The 20,191-nt window shown below is 47.6% G+C and overlaps 1 protein-coding gene across 1 annotated transcript in view; it reads right to left on the reverse strand.

Moving 5' to 3' along the window:
- Positions 1-868: 868 nt before the first annotated feature.
- LOC123858718 (uncharacterized) overlaps positions 869-20,191 on the reverse strand; it is a 180,283-nt gene continuing 160,960 nt past the window's right edge. The window contains exon 10 of the mRNA XM_064587442.1: positions 869-10,676. The gene's annotated coding sequence lies outside the window, so the exon portion shown is untranslated. The remainder of the gene's footprint in view (positions 10,677-20,191) is intronic.

Raw genomic sequence — 20,191 nt, forward strand, 5'->3', positions numbered from 1 at the left:
GTTATCTCGCAGGAACTACTCGTTAATGTCCTAAAAAAGAAAAGACTCAAAAACTGGAGAGCAACGGGGCTTGGTCTGTTAGTATTACTAGAGATGAGTTTCCACAACAAATGACTTGTCCTCTTACAGCTAGAACTGGGGATCTGACTTCATTCCTCTTGCAAAATACATTTTGGCTAAATAACTGTGCTATGATATCATTTGAATTCTCACCATTTGACAGCCGCCGGAGAAGGTACTTTCTGCCTGGACCACAAAGTTGTCTCTATAGGTGTTTGTATTGTATCGTGTAAAATAGGATGACAGATTGGAGACTTTCAGAAAAAGGCACATTTGCTTCATGCTTTCCTCTCGTTCCACACAAATGCACATCTGGAGGGTCTTGTCCTGTGCCTGGGCTTAACTAGGTATTTGTGATTCTTTAAATCAAAGGTCCTAAGATAACACATCTTTTCAAATTTCACCATCTCCAAATACACACACGTCTTACAACAAGCGGTGTTCGGTAGTTTAATTGAAGGCATTTGTTCCTTTCTTAATGGCGCATAAATTAATAGTGATAATTGTCTAATCGATAGCATCTCAGATTTGAGGAAATGCAGTATGTGCTGGGAACCAGGCTAGGTTTGAACCAAAACTTGCTTTTGCTCTAAGCAACAACCACGTAACTACAGATTGTCACTCCTAACTTACACGTGGGAAATCTGATGCCCAGGGTGTGAAAGAAAATTTGCCAAGAGGGCTTTAGTACGTGGGAGGAAGAGTGAGGGCGGGGTTCTGGCTACTATTGCTGAGGATGAACTACTGCAAAACTTAGCATCATAAAACAACAATCGGTTTATGTTGCTCATGAGTTTTTGGTCAGGAATTTGGGAAGGGCTGGGCTGGGCAGTTCTCACTTGGGGTTTCTCATGCCCTTGGAGTCAGATGTCAGCTGGGCTGTGGTCATTTGAAAGTGCAAATGGTCTGAACATCCAAAATGGTGGTTTGCAAGGCTGTCGGCCAGCGCTGGGTGCTGCCTGGGAGCTTAGCTGAAACCACAGACCAGAGCACCTACACGTGGCTTCTTCAGCAAGGTAGTCGCAGTGCTTCCCTCAGAAAGAGTACCCCAAGGCAATCTGGAGGGAGCTGCAGGACGTTTTGTGACTCTACGGCTTGCAGCCATCACCAAGACTCAAGGAAAGGACATCAATCCCATCTTTCAATGGGAAGAATGTCAAGGAATAGGATCACTTCGTTTTTAAACCCTCACAGATGAGAACCGTCATCTGCCTGGTGCAAAGACACCAGATGTGAGATGGCTTGTCTGGTGTCCAGAAGCACAGGGAGGGAGAACAAGAACTAAGTGTGATGAAGAGGATTTTTAGAAAAAGGCAGGTGGGATCATCTGGTCACCTGCACGTTCACTTTTGAAGTCTTCGCTTTGGGATGTTACACATGGATCCGGTGTTGCTCCCACTGTTTAGAACCTATCAGTAGCTTTCTGAGATGTAGATTCAGGGCCAACTTAGCAGGTTCACGAGAGACCTCAGGCTTAGGACTTGGTCAGACAAACCTTGTTTCTACCCAGAGAGAGGCTTTATCTAGTTTAATATTTACTGAACATGAGTTGCAGAAAATTCTGGGGTCTGTGGATATCTGAATGAACAAAACAATGCCATTCTCCTCACAGGGCTTATATTCTGATGGGAGACACATAAAGTCACCAAATCTGTAATAATATCAGCAAGGCATAAGAACTATGGATAATGACAGAAAGTGAGGGCTGGGGGCAGCTGTGTTGGGGGATGGTGGTCAGAGTTGACATCAGAACAGAGATCTGAATGCAGTGAGGAAATGAGTCAGGTATGCAGGGGAAAGAGTGTTCCAGAAAAGGAGAACATTCCGTGCTAAGGCCCTGAGGCCAGCCTGCGCTCAGGTAGGTTTAGTCTATAGCAAGAAGGCCAGTGTGGAAAGTAGGGTAAACAAGAAGAGAAACAAGGAAGGGAGGGCCTAGGGTCCACTCAGGGAGGGCCTTACAGGGCACAAGAGGAACTTTGGATTTTATTCTAGGTGAGGTGGAACTCCCTTAAAGGGTTTTGAGCAAGTGGATCCCAGGATTTGGTTTATATTTTGAAAAGATCTCCCTGGCTGTTGAGAGAAAAGGGAGGGCAGGGTAGAAGCCAGGCCCGTTAGGAGGCGCGCTCCCTCAGTGGCCCAGGCAGAAGGTGGAGGTGGCTTGGTCTGGACTCTCATTGGTGGAGGGGGTGAGAAGGGGTGAAACGGACATACATTTTGAAGGAAGATGCCACAGGATGTGCTAATGGACACATCTTACCAGCTGATCTTTTAATCTCACAACTGATATGTATCCAAAAAACGTTTAGCCCTTGCCCAAATTCAAATCTGATCTCTACAGAAGGTGACAACGTGGGTAGTGGCGAGTGAGAGACCCAGGTCAAGCAGCTCCCTCACACACACTGGCCAAGGGTCTCGTCCTCATGGCAGAGAAGGGCCTGGAAAGCAGGCATTGCCCACCCCCCCACCGCCCCCTCCCCGAAAGATTTCAGATTCAAGAGAGTAAGCCACTGTCTGGAAAGACCCTTTCAAAAAGGAGTTTGAGAAAGTCTAGAAACTTCTAAAAGGGCTGTTGGGGAGATGAACACCTATTTGCATGGGCAAGTTTGGGTATTTTGGTCATTCACTCCATGACACGACTTGGTAGCCACAGCCCCTCCTCCTGCACAGGTTGGTTCTCTAAGGGGCCTTTTCCGTCAAAAAGAAACCACTGCTGCGACTGTTTTGAGACAGACTTTAGGGGGAGTTTCATGCTCTAGGAGTCTCAGTGGTTAAAGGGTCAAGATGCTCTTTAAATACCACAAGTGGCCAAATGATTAGATCAAGGTGCAAACCCACGCCTATAATAGTGGCTACTTTTCTTTTACTTTTTTTTCTTTTTGACCAACAGGTATATAGCTACTTACTACGTGTCAGGTAGTGTTCTCATCACGTATGAAACATTAAGTCATTTAATGCTCATTATAATAATAGTAAGAACTGCTAGTATCCTTCATTCGATACTCAATGCTCATTTAATGAGCATTTTGCAGATGAGGACATGAGTCACAGAGGAGCTAGGTGACTTGCCCAGATCACTATAGCTAGTAAGGGGGCAGAGCCAAGATTAGAACCTGGGACTTCTGGCTCTGGAATTTGGGCTCTTAAGCACCATACTAAGCTGCCCAACACTGACTGATTTGGTGGAAATCTGTATATATACTCAAAATGTTTTCAGCTGCAAATAAAAGACAACTTGGAGTGGCATAAAGAAGTAGGCCTTGTTTCAACTACAGGAAGTCTGGAGGTAGTCTTCTGTCCTGGGCTGGGGGGACAGCCTGCAGTGTTATCAAAGATCCAGGCTTTTCCTATCTTTTCTGCTTCAGCATTTCAGTCTGTTGACTTGTTACCTCATGCCTGCAAGATGGCTGCTACACCTCCAGGTATCTTACCCTAGATCCCCGCAGGAAAAAAAAAAAAAGATAAGAATGAGCTTCCCCTATGGGGTACTTTGTCTCCTTATTTGAAGAGGACCGCTCCCTAACAAAACTAGATAACATGCATGCCTGCCATCTCCATACCTGGTTTAAACCAATCTTGATTCATCTCATTAGGCTGGATTGGAACCTGTCTTCCCTGAGGCCCCAGGGATAGATACCACCTGAACCTATCATGGTTCTATGCAGTGGAGAGACAATGGCCATTGAGGAGACAACAGACAGCATTTGTCACCGTAGGTATTACTATCCCCATTTTACATGGGCACTTTGCAGCTAGAAGTCACAAAGTCGAGATTGCATGGCTGGTAAAATGGTAGTCCCAGAATATTAACCCAGGTCCGCCTGACTCTAAGTCACATGCTCTTAACTATGGCATAGTACATTGTTGAGTGAGTCAGGAATGGATGGGCACACATTTGGCTTTATTACTAATAGCTGTGGAGGCGTGAGGAACTTACCCAGTCTCCCTAAGCCTCAAACTTCTTCTCTCTAAATTGTGGCTAGCAATGATACCTAACCAGAAGGTGGCTGCAAGAGTAAATGAAATAATATATGTAAAGAGCCTCACAATACTAAGCAATCAATAACTCTTGGCTTTTTTTTTTTTAAGATTTTATTTATTTATTTGAGAGAGAGAGAATGAGAGAGAGCACATGAGAGGGGGAGGGTCAGAGGGAGAAGCAGACTCCCTGCCGAGCAGGGAGCCCGATGCGGGACTCGATCCCGGGACTCCAGGATCATGACCTGGGCCGAAGGCAGTCGCTTAACCAACTGAGCCACCCAGGCGCCCAATAATTCTTGGCTTTATTATTATTGTCACTTATTACTACTGTTGCTATTTTAATGCCATGAGACTTTGTAGCCACAATGCACTTGTACCCAAATGAAATACTCCTTTGAGCATCTCTGGGTGACATGGTGGTGGTACAGACTAGTGGGTGGGCTTGAACGTGAGGAGAAAGTGTTCATTATAACACTAAGTATGGTTTCAAGAGTCCAGAAGCTTGCCTTGCTTGAATTTAGTGATCCACGGCCTGACCACCCAAAATATGGGTCCATCCACCATCTATAAAGCACAACAGTTAGCTTTTAGCCTTGGTTCTGCCATTAGGAAAATGCTGTTTGGCAGAAGCAACTTGCTTTTCCTTTCTGCATCTCCACGTTCTTATCTGTACAGTGAAGTGGTTTTTCCTTTATCACTCGTCAATGTGTAATGAGCACTAACTGAGCACCTATTGCACCCACTGTGTCATGGAAATGCAGTGACAAGGAGACAGATGTTGCTATCAGGAAGTGTAGATGCTCAGAGATCTTCAAAGTTCCTTTTCCGCAATAAAATTTGATGCTAACCAGAAGGTGAAGCTAATAACTTTCAACCCAGGGGTTATTTTGAGGATTAATGTGTTGGTGGTAATATAACTATAAGCACTGAATAAATGTAAAAACACATAAAGCTTTGGCAGTTTCTTACAATGCAGAAATAGTCTTACCACGTGATGCATCAATCACAGGCTCCTGGTGTCTACCCAAATGAGTTGAAATCTTAAGTCCACTTGAAAACTTGCACACAATTTACACTGGCTTTATTTCTAATTGCTAAAATTTGGAAGCAACCAAGAAGCCCTTCAGTAGGTGAATAGATAAGCAAACTGGGGTACATTCAGGCAATGGAAATGATTCAGCACTAAAAAGAAATGAATTATCAAGCCATACAAAGACATGGAGGGGCCTTACATGCATATTACTAAGTGAAAGAAAACAAATAGAGAAGACGACATGCTGTGCGATTCTAACCATATGACATTCTGGAAAAGACAAAACTCTAGTGACAGTAAGAGATCAGTGAGGTTTCCAGAGGTTTGGGAGGAATTAGGGACAGATGAATTGGTGGAACACAGAGTATTTTTAGGACGGTGCAACGATGCTATGTGATAATGTAATGGTGGGTAAAGGACATTTTCCACATGTGAAAAATCCACAGAATGATACACTAGAAAGAGTGGACCCTGAATATAAAGTGTGGGCTTTAGTTAATCATAATGTATTGTTTCATTACTTAGAACAAATGCATCACACAAATGCCAGATGTTAACAATATGGGAAATGGTGGGGAAGGGGGTTGGTATATAGGGAGCTCTCTACTTTGTTCTCAATTTTTTTATAAACCTAAAATTTCTCTAAACAATAAAGTCTATCAATTTAAATATATCTATCTATATTGTTAGGCAGATATATATATAGTTTAATAAATTTCATGTATTTTGATCCAAGGATTCCACTTTTGAGATTCTCTTGAGATACAGGACATACTATAAGGACAAGTTCATTTACAGAAGGGGAAAGAGTAAGCAACCTGGATTTGCTCACTAAAACACATGGATACAAGCAAATTAAGCAATGGTGGTTGAAAGTGTTCTGAACATGGACAATGCTTCCAGAAAAATGCCCACGGGGAAACTATGAAGAACTTCCTAAGATAACTATGTAAAACAACACGAATGGCTTATAGTGTCTTGATAATGAAATTATTATGGATAGCTTTTTTTATTCTTTTTCTAATTTCTTATAATATTTTAAATATATAATTATAATATACAGTTTTGAAGGTCTAGGAACCTTCTAGGTAGGGAAGAAAACCCTCTAGACAAGAAGGGTAGCAAAGCCAGACAGCTAATAATAAAAGCATCAGCTTCAGTTCCACCACAGTTGCTCATCAGCTTAGGCAGGGAAGTTAGTGTTCTTCCTACTCTGATAAATTGTAAATCATTTGGGTAACTCACTGAAAACTACAGGGCTACACAGCTTCTGTTGCATACGTTCAACCAAAGCAACTGGCATCTGAAGCTCTGGCTTAGTGGAAAAGATACTATTGAGAACACAGTACAGTCACCCTAGGGATGCGGAGCATACAAAGATGTATGGAAAATAGAAATACAGAGACCAAGAGAGAAGGTTAAGAATCTTATTCACTCACTCACCTACCCAGCAAGGCTATATTTACTAACTGTTTACTAGAGGCCAGGCACTGGGGATGCACGTATAAATAAAGCAAAACCTCTGACCTTGATTTAAGAACTTAGTCTAGTCCAGTCTGCCCAGAACCCCATGTTTCCACACTGCGGTACTTTTAATGGTGGAAAAGCACACTAACTGTATAGACAGGCATAAACTGGAGCTCTGTGGTCACCCTAAGTCCTCCCAACACAGTGCATCTCCCCAAAGGCAGGAACCATCCCTACAAACTACAAGATGGTAACTATCCCTTTCCCCCACTCCCCCTGCACCCCATGCTTCTTCACTTATGCTGACTTTTAGGGTCAGGAAATTTATTTCTGATTCTACCTCCCACCCCACCCCCACAACATCAAGCATTTCAGATCAAGTATCTGTGAATCATCGGTCAGGTTGACTCATTCTTCAAGGTTCTAGGCTGTGAATTAAAACTATATCGATCACTTGGAGGAGGGTCAAATATAGGGAGAGACAGTGTGACTTGCTCTGCATTTATCTGTAACAATGCAAAGCAGGTTTGTAAGTATTTTATTGAAATGGGGGGTAGGAGTGGGACGGGGAAGACACCTGCTGAAAAATTTCACTGTGAGAGAGTGAGGGTTGGTAAAGGAATAGGACCCATCAGTCCCTTTTCCCACTAAGTGAAGATATGTATCATACTGATAGTGTTCACCCAGATGCCTTTTTGTTTCATTTTGCTTCACGTGAACACTATTTATGGTAGGCTTTTGGAAACTGTTACAGATTCAGAGCCTATAAAATTGTTGTCCAGGGAAAGGGGAAGGAAGGTAGCTTGGGTTGAGCACCTGCTGCAGGGTCTCATTTCCTCTCTTCAAGATAGAGCAGGGCAGGAAGCCGAGGTCGGGAAGAGGTGACGTTCTGGCCCCAGGAGCTCCCCAGACTGACTTCAGCCCGTACAGACCTGCTCAACCAGGGGACACGGACCCCAAGGGATGTTCAGAAACAGAAGCTCACAGGAGGGTGAAAAAGTGTGGGGAGCAGGGAAACCGAATCCCAGAGACGCTGCGGGGTGCAGCACCCACACAGTTTTCACACCCACGGACCACGACCTTTCACCTGCACGATCACACTATCTCCAGAGCAATGTGTAATGCCAAGGCCAGGGGCCAGAATTCTCGCCCCACGTGGGAAAACCTGACTGGGACCCCGAGGGAAACCCGGCCTGTGGGTGAATCACCCTGTGACCCGTGTGGTCCTGCGTCTCAAAGCAGGGGATACACATCAACACCAGCTTCGGGGCTCAGGGGGGAAAGTCTACTTATGACTCATGGCTCTGGGCCTCCCTGGGAACCCACTGAAGGTCTTCACCAGGGGCTATGGCAACTGCACACTTCTCATGTGAGAAAAGGTGATTTCAGGGGTTTTGGTGGCCTTTTAGGGTGTCCCATCAATTCACAAGATGAACTATCTGCAGGTGACAAGGCTCAGAAATGCCAGATGAAACACAAGTCAGTGTGGTTTTTACCTTTTTTTTTTTTTTTTTAAGCAGACTTCTGGCTAATTTGAAATCGTAGTATTACTAGATGGAAATCCAGAGGTTAGTGACTTGTCTAAGATCACACAGCTGGAACTAGATAAGCCTGGAAGCAGAACTCGGGGGTCCATGACCTCTTTCCCCAACACCACATGGCCTTGCTTAGAACAAAAAGGTCGCACAGAGCAAAGGGAAAAAATACATACATTTTAATTGGATAATAAAGTAATCAGAAAGAAGAGTAAGATCCAAAGGCGGTACATTCTGGACTTTGTGACTTCTACTCAGCTAAAAGCTCTAGGCTCCATCTCTAATTAAAAATTTAAAAATATATTTCGGGGCGCCTGGGTGGCTCAGTTGGTTAAGTGTTTGCCTTCAGCTCAGGTCATGATCCCAGAGTCCTGGGATCGAGCCCTGAGTCGGGCTCCTTGCTCAGTGGGGAGTCTGCTTCTCCCTCTGCCCACCCCCTCCTGTGCTCTCGCTCTTGCTCATGCTCTCTCAAATAAATAAAAAATCTTTAAAAAAATTTTTTTAAAATATATTTTAATTAAAATATAACAAAATATATTTAATTAATTAAAATTAAATTTAAAATGTGTTCTAAAATTGCCCCTCTCCCATCTAGACGCATAGTGGAGAAGCAGCTTATACATTCTGTATATGAATCCTGGGGCATTGTGTAAACCCTATTATTCAGAGTCTAATAGCTGGAAAAGGCTCACTGAGTCCATTGTGCAGATGAGAAAATGAAGGTCCATGGAGAGGAAATGAACTGCCCAGGGAAATTCAGCTGGCTATGAGCAGAGCCAACACTGTATCTAACGTCACTCTCTACGCGGACCTGTGGAATTGCCCGTGCACAGCGCACCTCCCCGGCTTCTGCAGACAAGGGAATTCAGGTCCCTTTGGCAATCCTTAGCATTTCACGGGATCCTGTGCGGCATAATCTCCAAGGCAGCTGGCTGATTTTCATGAAATGTGTTGTAGCTACCAAAGGTAGCAGTGGACATGATTAGTTTCTTAACATGTACAGGAGAAGGGATCTTGAACTACGATGAGCGTGAGAACAGATAAAGAATTTATGTATTCGATTGAATAAAAGGCGTATCCACACAATGTAATAAAACTTAGGTGGCAGTTACAAAGAATAAGGCAGCTAATATGGACAGCACTCCTGGATATATTGCTGAGGGGTAAAAGGCAAGTGGTCAGTTTATCAAAGGTCTAAAAACACAGCACCATGTGCTTGCGCACACACACACGTGTGTGTGTGTGTGCATATACATTAGAAAGGTCCACAAGGATGTGTTCCAAAGTAATAACCCAAGCAGAGCTGATGAACAAACAGGGACAGGGACCCAGTGATTAAAAAGAACTTTAGCTTTATTTGGAAAGGTTTTTTTTCCCCAAGATGAAAACATTCATTTACTATTTGTGTAATTTTTTTTTTTTAAGGGGGAAATGGGATTTTATTCATTCATCTATGTATCCATTCTACTATATGAGCCCTTACTGATACTGGGTGAGAGGTTTGTCTGCTTGGTTCATGTAATGAGGTAGGTTACGTGTGTTCTGGGGAAGGAAGGAAACAGCACAGAGTGGGAAAATAAAGGGATTTCTGTGTTTCATGGGAGATCCAGAGGCCAAAACAGTCCCTAGTAAAATTCTGTCAAGGCCTGCCATCTTGAATAAAAGGGCAATGACAATCATTTGCAAATGGACAAAACTTTGATAATTTTATTTATATATATGTATATATTTTTAAGATTTTATTTACTTTTATTTTAGAGAGAGAGAGAGAGAGAGAGCATGTGAACAGGGGGAGCAGGAGAGGGAGAATCCCAAGCAGACTCAGCACTGAGTTTGCAGCCTCATGTGCAGCTCAATCCCATGACGCTGAGATCATGACCTGAGCCGAAACCAAGAGTTGGATGCTCGACTGAGCCACCCAGGCACCCCAAAACTTTGGTAATTTTAAAGTAATTTCAATTGTCTTTGACTTTAGAGTTCACAGAGGAATATATGATGATACAAAGGATAGTCTATGGTCCCCAAGAATTTAATCCACAAAGAGGGAGATGGTTTTGGTGCTTTTCAAAGGCACCGATTCTTTGGCTGTGTTTACTGGTACATATGGCTTACTCTGCTAGGCTAGAGATGGCCTCTGCCAAAAGAGCTGTTTTGATTTGGATTTCCAAAAATAACTCATGAGAAGCCTATAGTATGAGGAAGATGGTTGCACACAACTCTGGGGAGGAAAAGAAAAAGCCTTTGATTTGAATCACCTAAGAGCGGAAATTGAGCGCAAATATCTCCTTGTAGCAACTGCTATATAATTATCCATCCTAATGGAATCCTTTCAAAACCAAAGCAGTTCAACAAGGAAGTTTAATTGAAAATAAAATCTCCAGACCAACTATTCTGTCAAAACCACATTAAACGAAGATAGCTCGGCAGTGACCAAATCACTGTAATGGGCACGGGGCGGGAGGGGGTGGGTGTTCTCCTATGTGGGGGAAACATGGTGATCTTCTAGGCTCCTTTTTCCAGGTTCATGGGTCTTCTAGTCACTGGGCACAAGGATTCAATCCTCTCTGGGTCAGTGTTACCTCTGTCAAGTGTTTTCTGGTCTCCTGAAAATAAGAAGCCAGGGTTAAAATCTCAGAGATAAAGACAGGGAGAGAAGAGAAAAGGACACTCACCATCCAACCTGTTCATTAGTGCAAAGATGCACCCCATTCCAGACATAGGCTCATGGAGGACAGCAGTGATGGAAAATGACCACCACTTGGGACGTTCCTCTGTGTCCCCTGCTGAGATACTTAACATCTCTGAGCAGTTCTCTCACCTAAAAAAATACACACACACACACACACAAATACCTGCACCCTCTGGATAGTCAGGAAGATGAAAGGTGATAATGTCCACTAACAGCGAACCAGTGACAAAGCTGGAATCTATAAGATGTAGTGCTCTAGACAGTATGCGGTACTGCACGGTGTGAACAGGGCTGGAAGGAAGACATGGTGCTTCCTTGCTACTCCAAATGGGTCAGTGTGTGGGCCAGCAGCATTGGCAGCACCTGGGAACCCACCATCACTGCAGAGATTAACTCAACGAGATGCTGCATCTAACAAGGGTTCCCTGGAGATCGGCGTGTGGCTCAAATTTGAGGAACGATGGCTTTGGACATCTTTCAGGTGCGTGGTTCTGCACCAGGTGACCAAGTCAACAGAACGTGATCTAAAAGCTGCCCTTGGGGGACAAGCAGGGTCCCCAGAGGGCCACCTGTGGTGGGCATGTTTCTGGAGACCTTCCCAAATTGTCATCCAGTCTTCCTGCTTCCTGCCTGCAGAGAAGGAAATCAAGGCAGAGCCCAGGACCTCCTGAAGCCGAGGGATTCTCCACCAACGGGGCGGGACCACCCTGGGATCCAGAGTCATGTCATCACGGATGTCCCCATGTCATCACGTGTGCTCAGGAACAGGCCCCGAGTACAGAGAGGACAATGGCAGCAGCTAGTTAAGTGACAAGTGGGAATGGTGGCCTGGAGACTCAGGAGAAATGGGACAGACAACAGACCACCTTCTTTTCCCTGACTGTGGCCTAAATCACACTGGTACAGTCATTCTGGAAAACAATCTGGCAATCTGTGCTCTAAGACACAACAACCTCATACAGTAGAGAAAGAAATGGTATACACACATAGGGATTTTGCCGTTTCTGCACAGACCATCTAGAATCACAGACGAGACTCTTTTGACGTTGACTGCCTCCCGGAAGGGAGACCTATGGGCTGGGGAACTGGAAATTGAGAGAGGAAGAGAAGGAAGAAGAAAAGGAGAGAAGGAAAGAGAGGGAGGGACATCGAAATTAAAAAAATAATAATAAAATAAAAGAAAGTTGAGTCTCCTGTTATATATATAGGGTTAGGTTTAAAAGTCTTCCCGGGATATTCAGGCCACGAAGCTATCTCTTCTGCTTAAAGCCACACTGCTGAGCCTACAATCCTTTGTTCAGACCTAGCGCTTGGTCCCTCACACCCAGCACACCTACAGCTGAAAATGCTCGCGCAGAAAAATCTGGCAAGGGCACGTCCTGGGTGGCAAAGAGCTACCTTGCTTATTTGCTCCCCCAAACCGAATGACCCTAGAGCTACCCCACCCTACCCAAATCCCAGTGGCTCCTGACTCCAGTTATTTTGGCTTAGACAAGGACAAATCTCTTCTAGAGGATTCTAAAGCCCTGGTTTCCAGAGACTTCCCATGACTAAATGGAGTTGGGGGGACACAATGCTTACACTTTGTGTGAATGTGTGTACGTGAGAATGGAGATAAGAGACAAAATAGGAGGTGACAGGTCGAATCCTAATTCTGGAAGATGCAGCATTGATTATGCTCAGTTTACCAAGCACTCTCTAAATCCTTACTGGGAGGAAATAGAATAGAAACCCTATTTAAAGATGGGGAGACTGAGGCCCAGTGAGGTTTTGTGGTAGAACCGGGAACTGAATGTTACACCCTTGCTGTCCCAGGGCACAGGCCTCTCTCGTGTCTCCGCGTCCCGGTCTCCCCAGCCACCTTCCAGCAATGACCTGCCCATCTACCTGCTGCTGTAAGCATTACACTCTATCTTTAAGGCTGGTGATTAGACACTGTTTCTTTTCTTCCTTTTTTTTTTTTTTTTTTGAGACTGTTTCTTTACAAAAAGCAACCCTGGGTCTTCAGGTGAAAATTTATTCTACTGATAAGGAGAGTAACGGCAATGTTCCGTTGAGCCACGGAGCTACTACCGATGATGTATAGTTGGACGGATAAAAGGCCAGCTTTCAAGTCAGAAACTCCCGGGTCAAACTGCATCCTTTAAAAAAAAAAAAAAATTGTATCCTTGCTACTCATCACTGTCTGACATTTGGTAAGCTGATCTCTCTGACGCTCTGGTTTCTTCATTTTTAGAAATGGCAGCTAATGTTTATCAAATGTGAACTCTATGTGTCCACTGTGCCAGTGTTATTCTAAGTAAGCACTTTGTATTTCCTAACTCATCCAGTACTTGCAACATACAATTACTATTCTCCATGTACAAATGAGAAAGCTGAGGCACAGAGAGGCGAAGTAACTTGCTCAAGGCCACACTGGCCTTCTACAGGTGGTCTGGCTGGAGCCTGGGCTTTCACCGTAACAGAAATGCTCTCACAGGGCTGTCAGGGGGGCTATGTGAGATCATCTGACCCAGAATAAGTACTCAATAAATTATAACTATTAGGTATCACTTAGACATTAATTTCTTTGGCTAGGCAGAAACACAGGGGGTAGTAACTGAATACGCACGTGGCTGAGGAGAAGCTGCTGCCTGAGGTGGCACTATTCCCTGACAGGTGTCCCTCCCCACCTGCCTTCAGCTGGCCTTTGGCCTCGGAAGCCCAGCACAGGCAGGAGCTTTGGTGTCCTGCCCCAGAGTCTCCATACTGAGCTCTTCCACGGGGAGCCCACCCAGAAACCTAAGTTGGGGCAGCCAGCGTGGGAACAGGTCTGACGTCCACCTGGCAAGAAGAATGGCAGATTCCAAAATGAGTTGGACGGATTGAATCCCCAAGGCAGTGGCCATGTGCTGGTTTGACTCATTGCTTTAGAAAGTCTCTGCAATAGGCTAATTGCACAGAGTTGGGGGAACGACTCCTTGTACAGAAGACGCAACATGACTCAAAAAACTGGCACAATTAAAGATCTGGGGTGGAACAAGAGTCCACCGGTGGCCGAACTGCTTTCTTCCTCCTGATTCAGCTGCTCCCAGTTCTGTGCAGGTACTTGGAAGAGGCACATGGCGGCCGTGGCCATCCTGGTGTCTCTGTCAAAGACTGGCCTAGGGAGGACTCCGGACCCCATCAGGCCAGTGAGACAGAAGGGGAAGTCTACTGGGGATTTCTGGGGAAATTTTGTTCCCGAAGACCAGATACGAGAGTTGCAGTAAGCAGGAACCCCTTTTCCTTTGGGACGCTCTTCCTGCGTGAAATGCTGTTGTGATAAGGTGAAGTTTGCAGCACAAAAGAGCATCATGCAGATGCTAATCCGATGAGCTGATAGCTCGGCTATCAAATGCAAGCTTTCTGAGACATCTGATAATAGCAGGTGCTGGGGAGGATATGGGGAAACAGAAACCCCTGCACAGTGCCCCGGTGGATGTGTAAACTGGTACAGTCATTCTGGAAAACAATCTGGCAGTACTTGTGAAATTAAATATGAGCATACCCAATGACTCATCCATCCATCCCCGCCCAGAGTCCGTACCGGAGAAACTCTCCCACAGTCCCTACGGGCACAGGTGTGAGGTGTCATCACAGACCTTGACTGGGCTTCCCTATTGTCCATCTCCAGGGGCAAGAGGAGTAAACAGGGCAGGACCGACGGCAAGGGAAGGCCAGGTGCAGCCCTCGGATGAGCTACGTGTACAGAACGAGGAGGAGATCCCTAACAGAATCCCATTTGTCTAAATTAAAAGATACCCAATCACGGCCCTACAGCGGGTCCACCTGTGTGGCACATAGCACACGCACCAGAGTGGACGCCGATGAGGAGTGTAAGGGAAGGGAACAGGCAGAACCCAACAAGAAGAAAGGCAGGGGTCTTGCAGGGGCCAGAGATAACATGCCTTGAACAGAGGAGGCTTTCATAACAATTCAAGCAACCAGACTGGGAGTCAGAAAACCCAGCTATACATGTTCCCACGATTGATTGTTACTGGCTGTGGGCCCTCTGGCAGGTCACTTACAGCCTCAGTTTCCCCACTGCAAAAGCAGATACAAAAAGAGGCCCTACAGAGGAGAGGTATGCAGAGCCTGAGTTTGGAATGCAGCAGCTGGATGGCAACCGAGGACTCAGCTTTCTTGTCTGTAAAATGGGGACTATGACATTACCCAGTTGGTTCCTTTAGGAAGAGGTTTCAGTGAGACATGGGCAGGACAAAAAGCATGATGATGAACTACACCGTTTGGCACACTTGGGAGGAAGGAACATATCCTCCAGGGAGCTCAGGCTCATACCAGGCACTGTGCTGAGCGCTCGGCAGCCCACCTCACCCTCACTGGGTGCGGCACCCGGGGCCTTCAGACCTGGAAACAGCGCCCGCCCCTCCCTGCAGGGAGCCCCTGCTGTCCTGGGCACAAGCCTGAGAGAGGGGACATTTCAGGCTGTCTTTATGTGCCCACTCCTGGACACCTGGGGCCCTACAAATCCACAGAGATATTTCTTTGTCTTTTCTGTTGTGGCAGTGAATCCGTTTTTAACTAGATAAGCTAGGTTACCAAAAAGAGAAGAGACAAGAGGAAGAAACTATCCTAAGTTGCCTATTATGCCACCAAGTAGGCAAATCTTCATTTTTCCAACAAACAGCTGCTCTCTTTCTATAACTTCCCATAATCCAGGAAGGACACATTGCTGTGTGTGACTGCCACACACGGATGGTCACCGCTCTCCTTAAAGTGAATACCTCCTCCCCAGCCCTCAGGTGCCTGGGAAAGATTCAGTGGTGCCCGAGTACCATGTATCCCTGGGTGCCACTTGGTTTCCAGTTTTGCTCCTAAATGTGCCCGGCTTCAAACACCGCCTGCTTGGGGCGCCTGGGTGGCCCAGTCGTTAAGCATCGGCCTTCAGCTCAGGTCATGGTCCCAGGGTCCTGGGACCGAGCCCCGCATCGGGCTCTCTGCTCGGCGGGAAGCCTGCTTCTCCCTCTCCCCTCCCCCTGCTTGTGTTCCCTCTCTCCTCCTTCTCTCTCTGCCAAATAAATAAAATAAAAGCTTTAAAAAAAACTAAGAATACTCCCATATTTGATGAAAAAAAATTATTGGGGGGCGCCTGGGTGGCTCAGTCGTTAAGCATCGGCCTTCAGCTCAGGTCATGATCCCAGGGTCCTGGGATCGAGCCCCGCATCGGGCTCCCTGCTCGGCGGGAAGCCTGCTTCTCCCTCTCCCACTCCCCCTGCTTGTGTTCCCTCTCTCGCTGTGTCTCTCTCTGTCAAATAAATAAATAAAATCTTAAAAAAAATTAATAAAATAAAATAAAATACTGCAGTCCTTCGGCTCAGGTCATGATCCCAGGGTCCTGGGATCGAGCCCCGCATCGGGCTCCCTGCTCGGCGGGAAGCCTGCTTCTCCCTCTCCCACTCCCCCTGCTTGCGTTCCCTCTCTCGCTGTGTCTCTCTCTGTCAAATAAATAAATAAAATCTTAAAAAAAAAACAAAAAAACCGCCTGCCTGCAAACCAGCGCCTTCCCTCCTGGAGCGTGTGTTTGAAATACATTCCCTAAATAGGGATACAAGGTCAACAGGATGCTTTGATAACTCCTGACAAGTAGTTTTTTTTTTTTTCCAAAAGACCCACTTATGCTGCCCCCTGTGATGGAGGCACGTGCCAGGCTGCCTACAAAGTCTTAGGATGAATGCCCCCACCCGTCATTCTAACATCTGGTAATGTGCAGGGAGCGGGAGGCCACAGTCACACTTGGAGCCTTAGGGAGGGTGGACTTTTCCCCCGAGGTCACCGATGCTCTACCTTCTTCCCCTGAGATCTGTCTGTCCACGAGCGCTCACAACTTGTTACAGAGGGGTTCTGCATACACAGTGATCTCGTTCACACAGGCCAGCCTGAGGAGTGGAGGGGGCGAATGGGACGGTGTTGGGGAGGGGTCAGCCTCGGGCCTCCAGAAGAGAAGACGAAATGGGAATAACCAATGGGAATGCTTGCATGAAAAACTGCAGTTAAAAAATCCTACGTGCATCAAGAAGGTGTCTCCACGGTATGTAGGCACGCACCGCAGAACAGAGAGCTGGAAACAAGGAATAAGAGTTGCAGTTGGTGGACTATGGCTCTGGATTTGGGCATTTTTGAGTTTTGTTTGTTTGTTTTTAACCCTCTCTGGTGCTCCTGCTCACCCCTGGGAAAGTCTCCAGCCCTCAGGGCTTTCTGCGGGCTGGGGCCTCCACAGAGCACGCCTCTGCCCCCCGGAGCTCATTCCCAGCGCGCTTGCTTCCTTCCAGATCCGCTGAAAGCTCACATCACCTGGTAAGCATAGCTTCCAAAGCAGGCTCGCTGCCTGGCTCATCCCGCCCAGACATCCTGAGCTTCTTGGACTCCAGAGTGGATTACAGCAGGGCCTGGAGCTGGACTGCTCTGACAGCGCTCTTTGGATTCGAATGCAATGCTTTGGGGACCAGACGTGCACCTGGCCCGCGCTAGCTGTGGACGGCGAGTCTGGCCTGGGAGGGGGGGCGGTGTGTGGACTGGCCCATGGAAGGGAGGGAGCCGTCCTCAATGACTCCACTCTGGTTTTCCCCCTTCCACTCCTAAGCCCCATGCCGGCGAGCCAGCCAGTGTTTGGACCCCTTATTTCTCAAATGCCTGTTACCGCCTAGATGCCGGGGTGAGGGATTGCAACACCAAGGCCATTCCTCAACCGTAGAGACGAGTTAGGGAGTCAAGACGCCAACACAAGGAATGTTAGATACCAGGGAGGAATGAAGGCAAAGATAACAAAGCCAGACAATCAAAGATTGATCGCGTGTGGGCACTGGGTGGTCTGGGGTCAGGGGGCAGGTCCCTGCGGGCTGCGAAGGAAAAGATCAGGATGACCGCAGCATGGGGGGGTGAGGGGGGCAGGAGGAGGAGGAGGCCTATGATCCAGGCCAGGAGCGGGGAAGGGGTGGCACACTCAGGGGCCAGGGAGGAGCTCCTTGTGCCTAGAACAGAAAGAAGACATCTGGAAATCCTGGGAGGGTGAGTTAGGGCCCGAATGTTGAGGTCCCCGAGAGCCAGGGAGAGGAGTCTGTGCTGGAAAGAGAGCGTAGAGCTGCATACAGCAGTGCAGCCAATGGGAGAAGCTTGTGAGGAGATCGGTGTGGGGGCAGCTCTCAGGACGGCCTGCAGGAAGAACCTGGTTAGCAGGGAGGCGTGCAGCATCAGGGCGTCCATGTCCCGCCTGCCAGCATGGCAGGCCCTCCCGGTCAATCCAGGCTGTGATTCCAGTCTTCGCCTTGCAGGCTGTATCGATCAGGAGAACAATGCTCTGAGACACTACACATAGCCTCAAAGTTCAGTGGCTTAAAACAGCAAAAGTTAATTGCTCATCAGGCTGTGTCTAACATGGGTCAAGCAGAGAATGCATGGAGGCCTAGATCCAAGCAAACCAGGCCTGTGCAGGGCACTGGGGCGGAAGAGAGGGGGACCTCTGGAGGGACTCTCACCAGCATCTCCACGGGACGGCCAGAAAATGCACATCACCTCTGCTCACTCCTCGTCGGCCAGAACGAGCAACCCTAATCTGCAGGAGACAGAGAGTCTGGAAGCAGGAATGGTCCACGTATGTCACTTTTCAGGGCACGTGTAATTTCTCACTCACTCATTCAACCAGCAAGAACTGAAAATACATTTACTGAGTGCCAAACATCTTAAAATATTACCATTTCTTTTGGCCCTTTTATCAATCCTGTGAGGCGGCAGGTATCCTCATGCCCATTTTACCGATCAGCAATTCGAGGCTCAAAGGGGTTGAGGTGCCCAGCCAGGAAGGGGTGGGCCTGACTCCACAGCCCATGCTCTCCCTGAGCGCCACAATGACCAGAAAGGAAGGTGGCCGTGCCGGGGCCCTGAAGGCACAGCAGTTAAGCATGAGGGTTCTAGGGGCCAACTGCCCTGGGGGTGCATTCTGGCTCCACATTCCTGAGCCATGTGATCTTGAGCAAGTTACTCACTTTCCTATGCCTCAAGTCCCTCACCCAGACACCACCAGGACACTAACAGCACCCCCAACCTCACTGTAGCGCTGCCACAACTGAGGGAGGAAATGCATGGAAAGCCCTTGCAGCGCTCCCAGCAGAGTCAGGGCCAGGAAATGCCAGCGATGATGTTAACACGGCCCATCTATGCACAAGGGCGTTGGAACTCCCACAAGCCACAGGCCCCTCAACCCACAGACCACCTACTTCTCAATACGGCACTGGCCTCCTGGATCAGGGCGGCTGCCGAGACGGTGGACACGCAGGGGGAAAGGCCACGCAGAGTCAGGGCCACCCCGCCACAGGGCCTGCCTGCACCCATCCGCTCGCCTTCCCCTTATCTTGTCTGGCTTCCTCCCCAGCGCTTGGAACTCTCTGACAGACCCTAACTGTGTATGGATCGGTCATCCTGCGTATTGCCCGTCTCCCTGACCGGAACCTCTCCTTCGGGTTTGCCTTGGTCGGAGGGTCAGGCTCACGGAAGGGCGCCCGGCAGGTAAGGAATCGGGGAGCAGAGACTTGGAAGTTCCGTGAGGGCAGGGGCTCTTATTCGTTTCTGCCTTCCCTGCAGAACGCCCAGCACCTGGCGCATGACGTGTGCTGAGAGGCCTGCCAGCTCTCCAAGCATCAGGGTCCAGCGGGGGACTCAGCCCTTCTTTCTCTGCAGGGCATTATGCTAAAGCCTGGCCTCGTCATGTGGGATGCCAGTCAGCGGTTTCCACACGGCCTCCCCTGCGTCCGGCGCCCCTGCCCCCACTAAGGGCTCCAGGCTGGGCCTCGGGGTGGCCCGAGGACACAGGTACCAAAGCCAGAGTGAAAGAGACGTGGGGAGAGACTGCGGGGGGCGAGGTCCTGCGCCCCTGAACCCTCTAACGTGGCCTCTTCTGGAACTTCCTGCATGGCCGAGGGCGAGTCCTTCTCCCTCTAGGCCTCGGTTTCTCTGACAGTCAAACCTGGGCACTGAAGAAGAACATTTCTAAGGGCCCTTCCGGATCGAAAATACAAGGAACACGACATCAGCTAGGCTTCATTGCTCAGGCTCACGGGGGTGGAGCTCCTTCAAGGCTTTTGTGGGCCCCGCAGACAGCTATCAGATATGTTTACCCCACCTGGCTCCTCCACAAAAAATAATTCCCACCTAACTGCCAAAGTGGAGCTGCATTTGAAGAGTCCATATAAAGCTGTATAAATATGTATCACAATTTCCATTTTGCAGCGCTGTCTTCATATTTTGAAACTAATACATAGTGTCTTTCTGGTCAAACGGACCTGTCTAAGATGTCCGGTGAAAATGCCATTTCCCAGGCCCCACCCCAGAGCCACTGAATTAGAAAAGCCCAGGGATGTGCATTTTACTGAGTTTCCCAGGTGGTCATTTGCAAAC

Source organism: Mirounga angustirostris, unplaced genomic scaffold, assembly GCF_029215605.1.
Source record: "Mirounga angustirostris isolate CCGP_5_RB_7025 unplaced genomic scaffold, mMirAng1.0.hap1 SCAF_4, whole genome shotgun sequence".
Classification (NCBI taxonomy): Eukaryota; Metazoa; Chordata; class Mammalia; order Carnivora; family Phocidae; genus Mirounga; species Mirounga angustirostris.